Below are 13,287 nucleotides of genomic sequence, written 5' to 3' on the forward strand. Positions count from 1 at the left end.
ATCCTTCTTTATCTTGCCATGTTCTGTTCTTCATATATACATCCCTTATCACAAATGTCCCTGAGTTTATCTTGAATGGAGTATTCCTGTGTCTGTTAACACAGGGTGAGGGCTGCCACCTAATTAAATAATCTTCTGTCCTGACCCTAAACAGCAGCCCATAAGCAGCTTTTCACAGCAAAGCAGGTAAACTCTTGGAGCAGTGCAGTATAGCTTAAAAAATATGCCATTTTTAAGCTTACAAGTGTTCTTATTGGCTCCTGTTATATTTTATAAAAATAAATATAAAAACTCTCATTCTGTAACACTTTAAAAGGAAAAGAAAACACCTTTTATGACCTGACTTTGAAGAAAAGTGCCTTTAGCTACTGGGGTGGGGGAAGGAGGAAGGATGCAGTGTATTATCAGCAAAAGAGGAAGGCTTTCTAGACAGAAATGAGAACTGTCCTTCTCAGAATGTTTGAATTGAATTGCCCTGTTGCTGCAGGTACTGAAGTCCTAAGTCTTTAAAACTGGTGCACCATATTTATTCATCTTATTTTATCTGCAATAACAGGTAGAATAATAACCAAATCTAAATATATAATACTGACTAAAACTGACAAATGGATGGAAAGATAAAGTACTTCTCATTGTATTTCTCTTACACCTACATCTGTCTTTTTGGTTGAAAGAAATTAAAAGGAGTCTGTTCTTATTTTCTTGCATATATGTATGTGTAAATTCAAGCCAAGATTTAGTAGACAAGGGAGATGATGTGTTTCAGATCCAATAAGATAGAGCTGATAAAAAGGTCAAATAAGAAGGTTAGGGACACAGGAGAATGCTTCTCTCTTACCTCAAAAATGAAGAATGAGGCTGTTCTTAATACTAGAAGCAGTGTGGACTGCAGAAGCTTTATGAAGCTGTAGGTTAATATGATGTTTTTTGGTAACTGTTGGATCATTTTGCATTACTGCGGGACAGTAGAGTTCAGCTAGTTAGAGCAGATGTGGAGGTATAGGTATCTATAGCATGTCTATATATACTAAAACTGTTGTTATAAGTGGTTTTGATTTGTGGATTCCAGGGGACATGGTGCCTGAGGTGTTGTGAATTAAATGTCCTGATAGTAGAATTATTTTTTTCAGTTACATTTTGAGCTCGTAGCCAAGGTTTGAAAATCAATTCACTAAATATATTTTTTTCTTAACTGGGCTATAAAGAGTTGGCTTCTGMTTTCTTAAACTTCAGGGCTTGCTTGCTTTCCTAAACTTGTCAGTGCTAGCTATGCTAAATTGGGGATAAAAATGCTTTCCCTGTCTTTGACCCTGTGCCTGTAATTATGTCACTGTATCAGGTAGCTCTCCACAGAACAAATATATGGAAACAATTTGCAAGAAAAATATAACCTTTTATTCTCAATCTATCCTGACACTATGCTGTTGGCATAATAATTAAATACAGTGACCTTATTTGTCTGGCAGCTGTTGAAGATTTTGTGATGGCATCCGGCTGTAGTTTAGATTGGTAAAATTCGCTGATTTTTTTTTGAAAAAAACATTTGTTCTGGGGAAGTCTGATAAGAACAGTGGGCTGACTGCTCGAAGAGCTCACAGCAACTGGGAGTAAATACTGCAAGCACGAATACAGTTTGATTTTTTTTTTCACTGTTGTGCTTGTCTAGCTCAGTTACAAAGGATTGTTTATGTTTCACTCTCCTAAGGATATACATACATCAGTCTGAGCTGTGATAGTCTTATCTTCCTGCAGTAGTGATTAAATAGCAGAAATTGCCCTGTGCAGGATATTAATGAGCTTTTAATGTATGTACCTTTGATATTGTAGAAACAGTCACTTGAATTATTTTAAAGTGGTACCTGTCTTATCACTGAGCATGCGTTGGCTGATTTGTCCAGGTTCTGGCCAATTTTGCAGGTGATGACTCAAATATCAATCAGACCAACAAATTAATAGTGAAACAACAGAGTTTGAACAGAAACAATGCCAAAATGTCTTTTCTTCCCCCCCCCCCCCCCGCCTTGTGGTGGAGGGAAAGCTGGGAAACTGTTTGATCTGCCAACAATGTGAGTTGGGGGATGATATGTAAATACCTAGAAGTAACCTGACTCTTTTGACACTAGTGAAAATAAATGTTGCTTTGACTGAACTACCTTTTAATATACCAGTATGTGTGCTGTGTAGAGTTTAATGAACGTAGTGAAGCATTGACCCTTTCTGTGATCACAGACAAGTAAAAGAATTGCTTTAACAAGTGCTGTCTATTGTATAATATTGTAAACGGCAACCACCTTAGCTGTGCATTTTTCCATAGCTTTCATTGCTGTGATCTCAATGCCCTAATATTCTGCCTGTCTTCATTTACAGTGCCATCATCTGTGTGAAAATGAAATAAGCTGTTAATACTTTTAAGGAAAATAAATGTGATGCAATTTGATCATGTATATCATTAACAATGTACRTGTTCAAGGCCTCCATGACAAATCTTGACTGTGGAGATGAGACCAGACTGAGGTAAGTAATCTTTCTTTTTCTGAGCACTGCTTGTATGATTTCCCATTCTGTGCTATGTAGGGACTCTGTAGATAGAGTATACTGTGGACTGTGTGGTTTGTAGTTTCAGTTTGAGAAAGAGGAGGTAATGTAACCCCAAATACCAATTAAGTGTGATTGCCACAGGAAGTGATCTTCTGCCACTGGAACTCAGAAGTGCCTCTGAGAACTCCCAGGGATCCAGTGCATATTTTGTGCTAATGCAGAATATTAACTATATTTTCATAGCTATGATAGGATTTACTACTTTAGACGTAGCAAGACTATTCTGGAAGATGATCTTTTCTTGAGATGCAGAGGGTCTAGTCTATCAGCTGTGCCTTTTTGTCAGTGTGTGACTTGCCATATTGGATACTGCCTTTCTCTTACAGAATGCCTGAAAACTACCATGGTATCTGTAGCATGGGCTAGAAAATTGCCTTCGGTCTTTGGTGGTGAGTGAAGTTGCAGTCCTGCTCTGCTGCTTTCAGTGTCAAGAGTCAGTTTGTTCTAACACTGCCGGTTGAAGATTCTGTATTTTGTTCCCATAAAGCTGGTTCAGATTCTGAATACAAATTGTTTGGATGTCCTGAGTCTCATCCTTTCAACCTGATGCTGGAATATATAGATTCTGCCACTAAATATTTGGCCTTTGAGCTTTGCATAGTTAGGAATAATGAAGAGATTCAGTTTCCTGGCATCATCATCTTCCTTGGAAGAAAAGAGTTCGTAAGACTGCATCTTCTTGTGCATAGCTGTTATGCCTGTCAGGAGCTCTTGTTCTCCACAGAAGGTAAAGAATTCCTTACAGGAGCTGTAACTTGGCTGGACACACTGTAATCTGTGTTTATCTGAAAATGTAGTGTGATTTAAGTCTTTGGGCCTCCGCGTTGCAACAGACAGCCTAATTAAGAGGCACTTGCCAGTAATGGGGTGCAGCTCGTTACTGTGGTACATTGTAAATCATGATTCTTTTCCTTATTGCATATTTGGCAAAATGCCTTCTAATTTCTGGTGTGAAATGGCTTTATAATTTCAGTGAATTTAAGGTTCTTTTCTGATCAACCATGCTGTTGCTTAACTCTCTGGCAAAAAAAATGCTTGGACAGAGATTTTTCTTCTCCAAAAGGAGCTACTAAGGAGTTTTCAGAATAGTGAGAATAAAGGTTTTTCCTTATATTTTCATAGCACCCCCACACACACACTACTCTGTCTGACTCAGGCAAAAGATAGGCAAAATGAAACTGAAGTTCCTAAATAAATACCATGAAATTTTGGGTGACTTAGTCATGTAGTAGTCTTGGTTTCTTCCTTCTGTCAATAAGGAAGAGTTCTGTTCTTCTTAAAAGTTGTGCTTTTCATTTTTCAGCCTGCTTTGCACACTGAAATAAACTTTAGGTTTTGTACTGTAAAGAACCACTGTTGGAATTGGCTACAGCCTAGAAGATTTTAGCACTTGATAATCTCGAATGTGTTGTCCCTAGTTCGAGCAGTATATATCCTTAATATAAGATACTTGAGACTGTCCTAAGTGTGAAATCTAGTTTCAAAACAAACTTCCTTCAGCCTTGTCTGTGACAGGAAGAATAAGACCAGTGGCGGCTCTAATGCTTTTTAACTGATGGGGAATTGAACAAAAATTTTGTAGCTTAGGTAGGTGTGTGTATGTATGTATGCATGTATAACCAAATAGAAGATTAAGAGAACAATGCCACACACAAGAGGGTAGCGCTTGTTATTCATTGTCAAGATAATACTAGCCAGATGAGACTATTTACATATTGGAAAAATGGCCATTATTTGGTAAAGAACCTTTCCATTTCTGCCTTCAGCTGAAGTTTCTGCAGACTTAGTGATAACTTAGTGATATAAGTAAAATCACCAGGGAGAGCTACTTCACAGGTAGGTGAAGTACACAACTGTGTTTCACAGTACTGTGAGAGTTTTGCAATGGATGCATATCTGAGCTTTAAGCAAGTTTCCATAGCTTTTCCTTTTATGTAGTAAGTAGCAAGCTCACACAGCATTGCAACTTGTTACACCTAACCTCTGAGTTATGCTGCAGCAGTAGGTGTCTAAGGCAGAGAGACAAAGATTTGGTGAGGTTCGTACAATTCTGGCAGACTCACTGTTCACAAGGTAATAGCAGCCTGTTGTTAAGACTGTGCCACCATTCTGACAAACCCTGTAAGTAGAACTGGAGTCTATGTACTTTCCCTGTTTAAACTTATATGAGTTTTGGACTAGAATGAAAAACACTACAGTAGCTTTTTAATCAACATAATTTGCAGTTTTCTGGCTGACTTGTGCTCACAGAGGCATTTCCCTACCTCCCTGTTGCTAACCAGCAGCTCTAAAAGCATGGACCATGTCTGGAAATTTTAATGTCCTGGCCCTCTTGCGAATAGAAACCATTCTAAGAAACATTCCTCATGGCATGGTGAAGCAGCATGCTATTGATTTGAACATACCTAGCAAAGTATAAATATAGGTCATTAATGTTACCATTTCCTGCAGGATATAACCTCTATAGCTCTAGCAATACTTTGAGCTGGACCTCAGTAGGCAGAAATTGAGAGCTTTCATTCGCTGTGGCGGTGTGCTGTATCTCTGCAGTGAGGGGTGAAGAGGAGCACAGATGTAATCCTTTTGAGATTAGCCCCCTCCCTTCTGCTGACTGGGACAGTCAGCATCAATAGCAAGGCACATCTCGAGGGATGACCAACTACCTTACAGTCCCGGACTACGTGGCTTTCATGTGGCATGAGGGAGGGGGAGGAAGGAGATTTAGTGCATGACTCTACAACTTCTGTCAAAGATCAAAATTTACTGCACAAGTTACAATGGTACAAAGCAGCAATTCTAGTTGAGCTAAGTTTCTGTTAATAAGAATATTTACTTTATAATTACATTAAAAGTTATGCTAACAGCAACTACTCAGTAAACAAAGCTAGCTAATTTATACTAATTACAACAACTCAAACAAATGAAGTTCGCAAACCAATTCCAATTGATCACACATTGTGTCGGCGGCCAACATACACTCAATCCCAGAGAAGTAACTGTGGGAGGGTGTCACCGTCCTGAGGGGTTCCGCAAGTTGGCAGACCTGCTGTCACCAATGAAGAACCCAAGACAGCCTCCAGGGCCAACCTATTTATACCCTTCAGGGGAAGGTGGAGGTGGAGTTGTGAGGCCAATTGCAGTTCTGTCCACGTAGCCGCAGTCCCTAGCTTTTGGCTGCTGCAGATTCAACTCTCCATCGTTGCTATGATGATCGCACCCACAGTCCTGAGGAGTGGCCGAACACCCCCAACAGCAGGCTCACTGCCTTGTGCACTCTTCAGCACTACTGAAGAAAGGAGTTTGGGTGACTGCAAATGACTTCTTCACTCTTGCAGTGGTTGTCCCAGGGAGAGATCCCATAGCTGGTGTAAGGAGTTAGTTCCAGTGTACAATGATTAACACTGCTCCAGCAGTAAAAGCAGTTATTTTCTCTCAAAGTCCGGAGGAGGAGGTAATTCCAGACCACAATAATTAACACTGCCTCAGCTGTGAGAGCAGGCTTTGTTTCTCAAGATCCTGGTGCCCAAGCAGGCCTTATTCTCAAAAGTGTTGACATCCTCTCCTTCTGAGTGTGAGGCGCAGGAATGCAGACTGCTTGCAACTGGCACCAGATTGGGGTGGGGAAGGAAGCTGGGAGCATCCTCTCATGCCGCATGTTGGTACATCTAGGAAGGTAAGAGAACTTGGCCAATGCAAATGAGGGCTTAAAAAAAAAGTCTGCAGTCAGAAGCATAAATAGAAAGTTACTTCTGGTATGGATCAACCTGTAGCCATTCTTTTGTGGGCTGTCAAAGGTCTGTGGGGGGTGGGATTGTTTTGTTTTTCAGCACTGCTGTTGCAAATGCACTAGATAGAGCCTATTTTAGATGAGTTCACCAGGGAAGCCATTCTCAGGATAACCTGCTTGTCAACACTTGGAAGCCTTTGGATACAGTGTAAAACTTGACCTTCTCCTGCTCCGCAGGAGAAGGTCAAGGTCCTTGAAAATGCTAGAGGTGAACAGAGGATGTTTAAGGCCATTAAAGCTTGAAATGAAAAATATCTGTGTGGTATTAAAATGGAAAACATCCATCATCAAAGCAAAGTCAGACCTGAAATCTTCTAAAGCAGTGGGATCTCTGGTTCATTTGTAACTAAACTAAAATACAGCTTAACCACACTATGCTATCTTTTGAGTAATGTTTCTGTGGGGCAAAATGTATATAAGGGAAAAAAAAGGCATTAATGTAACTCCAGAATTGGGAATATGTTTTTTGTTTTTTTTTTTTTTTTTTTTTTTTTTTTTTTTTTTTTTTTTTTTTTGCAGTGTTAAGTATCTTGTTTGTATAATGCTTAGTTAAGGAAGGACTCCCCTCCCCGATGGTAAATACTTTAGTTTATTGATATTGCAGTAACATTCAGTGCACTTGTTACTGCTTAAGTGGCCAGTCTACTGGTTGGTTAGCTTGTACATTTATCTTGTTCTGAGTATGTGGGTGTCTATTATGACTGTTTACATCCATCTGTCTGATGCTACAGAACATACTGGAAGTGTAAAATTATCAATCCTAGGCCTCGTTGCAGTCAGGCTAGGTGTTGCTCAGATCTTCATTCATGAGTAGCCAGCCTTTCCATGATTCAGTCTTCTCCTGTGGCTCTAATATGAAGGTTTGGGGATGTTTGCATTCTGAGAGCTGTTAGCAGCCCCTGCTGACCCCCCCCTGCTTGCAGGTTGAGTATAGGCTATCCAGCAGCCCGAATGTCTCCATGTGTATGGTCCTGACTTGGGGCTACGCATCAATTGTGTGATTGAACCATTCAGAAACCACAAGCTGTGGACATTTGTGTCCTAATGTCATCTGCAGTGATGTGTTACTCCCTCCTGCCATAGCGATGAAGGCTACAGAAGAGTACATGACATTCTTAATTTGCCTAAGGTTTGTCCTATACCTTATTAACCCTATTTTGTTTTGTGGGACTACCAAGAACTAAGGTACAAAGATTCCTGTAGAGGTAGGGATGCCAAACCTCGATCAGTCACAATGACCAAGAATTGCCATGATTTTTTGCTACAGCTATTGACAGATCCATCATCTGAATGTCTATGAAGTGTTGACCCCATGAATGGCGAAGGTCTAATATAAGTTTTCTAGTGTACATGCTTTTCTGGTTGTCATTTTGGGACACTTCAGCTAAATATTTGTCTTGCATCAGTGAGTTTAAACAGAGTGTTTTTACCACCAAGTTTGTCATTCATTTGCTCTATGATCTTACACACTAGGTATCTCAGCTGGGCATGTAAACCTGATGGCCACTTTTGAAATAGTAGTAAGGCAATAGCAATACTAGACAGAGAATTCAGAAACTCTTATACAAATATGTAATGCATTTGTAAACGCACTATGTATTCACCTAATACATAATTATTTATGAAAAAGTACATAATATACAGATAATATAGGTATGATACAGTATATGTCTGACATCATTTGGCTTTTCAGTCTCAATAATTTTTCTATAGGGGAAAATGAACATTTTTAAGCACTCCTCTTGATTTAGAAAAGTTTCAAAGTATAGTATCAATAATTTTAGGATGATTTTTTTGATTATCCACAAAAATCTTCACAAAAGAGATGATCAGAGCAGCTCACTAACAAATTTTCAGGTATTACAAAAGGAAAAGACTTAAAACCTATGTATTTTCTCTACTTTAATCCAACAACCTAAATCCGTGGTGAATCCAATTTTTTAAAGTAAAGGTATTCAAGTAAACTTAAATTACTGTTTCAGATTTGAAAATAAGATCTCTAAGATTGCTTATCATTAGAGTCCATGTTTCCTTGCTGTGAGTTATCTTGTAACCATTAATGAATCTTGTGTGAATCGATAGTAAGATACAGTTTTTGAGGATAAATGGAGCTTTAGTTTGATCTAATACCCTGCTCCCTGCAACTATGGCTAGAAACAAAATTGATATAAGGATTGCTTCTATAAATATATATAAATACTTGTCACTTCCACAGTTCAGCAACTTTAAATTTTAAAAATCCTTTGATGGAAAATAGCTAGAACTGTAAACCTTAGTGTCTGAGAAGGTTTTTTTCAATACTGATGATCTCGTAACAGATGTTCAGATTCCAAGCTGAATTCCTTCCCTCTCATACCTGCCTTGTGTTCAGTAAGATACTTGCATGTGACCCAGAGGAACTTGCTGTTCTTTACCACTAGATTATGTGTGGGTAGGTGCCAGATGTGTGTTCTGAATGTTGCTGTGCTGCAGGAAAAGTACCCTGGTTTTGCTGCCCCTTTGCTGGAAGTTTCTGCCCTACGATCTACCTGCATGAAGCTGCATGTGGTTGCTTCCTAACCTAGTTCTTAAAATGTTATCCGTCCTATAACGTTGATTATTTTGGTAATTGAGTTACAGAGTGAATATGTATGTGATTATTTTGACAGAGAAGTGGCAAAAAGTTTTAGTGAAAGAAGGTGCTAACATGTGGCTGGGAGAAGAAGCTTCTTGCCCACTGTTGCCAAACTTCACCTCCGACGACAGCTGTGGTTATTGACGTGCACAGGGTGGGTAAAGCAGGACTCCGTTCTGAGAGACTTTTGAGACCAGGACTGGGTCTGTGTCCTGCTGAGAGTTAGAGGGAATCTGGTGCACATGGACAGGGAAGAACTGGCAACAGATGGCACTGTAGTGGAAAGAACTGGGTAGTTCATCAGCTGGTAACATTTGTTCTCTATTTTGGCAGTTGTTTGTTTTTGTTTGGGGAGGATTTGGGGGTTTGAGTAACTCCATCAGTAGTTTCTGCACGCTTTGATCCTAGGAGGTCATCTCCTTATCTACTCTGAATTTAGCACTTCCTTAAATTCATTTATTTTTAGCTGCTCAGAGTACTATATAGACTCAGGTGGTGAGATCTTAGGGCTGGATTTTCTTATTTAGAAAAAAAAAAAAAAAAAAAAGAAAAGTCCAAACTAAACGTGAATATTGTGGCAAAGGTTTTTCAAAACTTTGAGCAGAATATTCATCTTTGTGGTGGATGATTCTACTGTAATTACTGTTTCCTCTTTTGGAGGAGAAAGTCAGCTAGTTATTGTGAGTTTATGAACCAAGTATTTTAACTAAATTATCCTGTTTATATGAGCTTGCCATTTTTACAGTAAGCTTCGAGTTACAAAATGCTGCCTGTATTTTACAAGTAAGGGTGATTCAGTGAAGTGCATAGAAGAAAGAAGAAGAAAGACTCATGAATTCATTTTTGATTCAAATAAAACTGTGACTTAACCTTTTTAAGCCTAAATAATAATATCTAGTTTTAGTAATCATTCCTATTTTTCATAAGTAGCATTTAACATGTATTAAAAAAAATTGACTTAGTCTTTAGAGAGTTAAGCAGTTTAATTTTCAGAAGAGCCAGGATTCTTATTGACTAATATTTCCCATGTGCTTTTTGTTAATTCTTGCTATCGGTTTAAACTGTCATTAATTTACCAATGAGTAACAGTGTTCATTAACCTTTAAAATTTTAACACATTTTTTACATTTGCTTAGTTAAAAAAAAAAAAAAAAAAAAAAAAAAAAAAGCTGCCTGCGAGAAGGACAACTGTTTCTTTGAAGGGAGAATTTATCTAATTATATATAAACATTTATTCCCTGCTCATCACCATAGTAACTGAGGCCTCAAGTCACAGTGTTTTGCTTAACAGGGTTGCAAATACTGTAGTGAGCCGAGGCCTAAGCTTCTGTCTGAAGGTGCAGTTTCACAGCTGGTTGAGGCACAGCTAAATGCTGCCGTACATTCCTGACCTCTCTCCTGTGCCGGTGTTAGTATTCCTGTAGCTGCACGGGTGGTGGTATCTGACAGCGAATCTGGCTGAAAAATAACCTCCTGAGAGTTAGTTTACACCAAATCAGCTTTCTAATCTGTCTGACCGCATGATTGCATGAGCACTAGTGAGGCACTGGGAAGAACATGAGATTGAGAAGCGTGAGAAGGGCCAGCGTCTGTGACAGCACCAGCTTAAGCTGATTGTGAAGTTGCTGCTGAAGCTACTTGGTTAGGGCCTCCCTATGCCATAGTGGAAATCACTGAAAAACAGGAATTGGCTTAGGAGTTCAGTCAGTTTGAATGAGAGKGTACTCAAACTATATTAATTTCAAAGTGATTTTGTGACTCTAGCTATATATTCCTGAGCCTGGTATTCTTATTGCCTACATTGAAGTGATTTTCTGAGAAAAGAAAATGCAAAAAGAATGAAAATTTAATGTCCGTTCTCATATACTGACCTGCCTTCTGTTAATGTCTGAAGACTGGCCATGGTATTTTATCAGAGATTTTATTCACTTCAGTAGGTGGATTTTACTCTTCCAGTCAGTTAATTGCATCTTTTTATCTTCAGTTTTATGTTCTTTTTATATCTACCTGAACAGTTGCTTTCAAAGAAGTGTCGTCTTTTCACTGTAGCTTGTCTTTGTAACAGCAGCAAGGATAGTAGCTGGTTATTTCTGTAGCCTATTTGTAAATAAATCACAGGTATATCTCTTTCTGGGCTGCTCGCTCTGCCATATAAAACATAACAAGAGATTCTGTTTTCTGACTACATTTTATTGAACAAAACTTTACACACCAAGCTTGTAAACCATTTATCCTAAAAACTTGATGAGGGCTTTTGTTTTTTGTCTGCTACACTAGCCAGGACTTCATTTGGAGCCTTTAAAATTACAGTGCTGTTTTATTTTCCAGCATACTTTAAATCACTTCACCATCCAAGGTCCTGATCCCGTGGAGACTTACACAATTGCTTACCAATGTATGTTTTGAGTGGTACCACTGATTTATTGTTTTCCCTGTACTGGTACCTGTTTTGAGGAAGGTCAGGTAATAGCATCTGCAAAAAGATAAATGATTTACAGGTGTAGCACAGCACTAGAGTTAACCATGCTAGCAAGTTGCAGTGTGAAATGTGATCTTGTATAGCCATTTATAGCCTGAGTTTTTAAGAGCTGTAACTCTGCTTTTGGCATGGTTAACTTCTTTGGCTGTTATAGATTGCATTTGCAATCTAATTGTTGCCAAACTTCTACTCTGTGTTAAGGTCATGTTTACTACTGCACAACTGCATAGTCAAGAGTTGCAGTAAAAGCAAAATAAACTTTAAAGGCTCTTGAAGAAGCAGCTTAGTGTATGGGAGCCTGATAGCAAGTGGATGTTGGGCAGAAACTCAGCTTACTGAAGACCAAACCAGAATGTTGTTGGCAGCAGTTACATTTTACTGTTTCATTACAGCTGATATGTCCTTGACTGCAGCTCTAATAAAAACATTTTGTGCATGTTCTGAGTACTGTTTGAAAAAGAGCATAGATCTAAGAAAATTGAAGTCTACAGCTTTCCATATGTGGTGTTAGTACTGTGTAAGATTTTCTTCTAGGAGCCAGATTGATCTGGTAGCCTCCTACAAAATCTCTGCAGATCAAATTTTTGGCATCAGTGGTAAAAAGAATGTTGTTATTGGCATTTTTGAGTTTTCATTCCTCTTGCATTGAATGGCTTGAAAGGCTGAGAACAGTCCTTCCAGAGGAGGGCTGAGGTGTGTTAGCAGGGAGCTGTGGTGGACATTACGTTATGGCTGTAACTATTGTAGATTAGACGGCTCCTCCTTTGTCCAACCCCATGTATTCATTTTAAAATCTTGTAGATAGATGCATCTTTGCTGGCATGAATACCAATTACTATTTTAGCTTTAAAAAAAGGGCCAAGGAAAGGAGGATTACTGCCATTGACATTTTAAGAAGCCATTTTTAGCTAGGTTTGTGGAACAAAGTGTCTGTGATCATTGTGCGTGTGCCCTTTTAATAAAATTGAATCCATTAGTCAACTTCAGCTGCTTTTAATGAACAGGTAAAGATCTTCAGCGTATTGAGTTCTTAAAAACTGCATGAAAATGAATGGCAGAGTAGAGGTTCTGTATTACCCCTGGTTGGAGGGAGGGGATCCGCTTAATTTGGTGGAGCAAGAAGCGTTTGTTTCACTTGTAAGAAAAGTTTTAATAGGAGGTCTCCACTTTTTAGATGCCCATCAAGCAAACATGGCCTATCAGTGTACAGGAAACCAAGCTAACTTATTTCTGGTACTTTGGGCTGAATGATTTTTCCAGGTTACAGTTCCTGAAAAGCTGGAGCAACTGGTGKCTTTGGGGGTGGTGCTGCTGGTTTTCTGGTGTGTTGCAAATACACGTACACTGAACAGTATTGGAATTGGAGTTATGATAGAGTTAGGGCCTGGCCCAGTGCGGTTTGTGCACTCAAATCCTGGTGAACTTGAGAGGTTTTGAAACCATTTACCACAACTGGATGGAACCCTTTATTCTACTACAAATTATTTTTGCTGATTTTGTTTATTTGTTTTGTTTTTGAATTTCCCATCATAGACCTGATTAAAAGCAATTAGAATGACTCCCACACTCGTATGTGTCAGGGAAGGGACTAAACTACTAGAAAGGAATCATTTTTTTTGTTTCCTGTGCTGCAGTATGTTTCAGCTGCTTCAAATCTCAGTGAAGACTCCTATAAGCTTTCTAAATCAACTTTTTCTTCAATTTCATGTGTATTTTTGAGGGATTTTTTAAATGTTTAGAATTACTTTTACTTTAATCCAGGTACTTTTGCAGGCTCCTCCAAAGTATGGAAAGTGAGAACATTTTTGT

General features: G+C 38.8%; 1 protein-coding gene across 2 annotated transcripts in view; it reads left to right on the forward strand.

The window, feature by feature from the left end:
* Positions 1 to 13,287, forward strand: part of PLEK (pleckstrin) — a 62,369-nt gene that overhangs the window by 2,609 nt on the left and 46,473 nt on the right. For both annotated transcript variants that reach the window (XM_085308453.1, XM_085308447.1), the window contains exons 2-3: positions 2,368 to 2,514; positions 2,925 to 2,987. The gene's annotated coding sequence lies outside the window, so the exon portion shown is untranslated. The remainder of the gene's footprint in view (positions 1 to 2,367; positions 2,515 to 2,924; positions 2,988 to 13,287) is intronic.

Source organism: Rhea americana, unplaced genomic scaffold (genome assembly GCF_003343005.1).
Source record: "Rhea americana isolate MKP2758 unplaced genomic scaffold, rheAme1 scaffold_276, whole genome shotgun sequence".
NCBI classification, from domain to species: Eukaryota; Metazoa; Chordata; class Aves; order Rheiformes; family Rheidae; genus Rhea; species Rhea americana.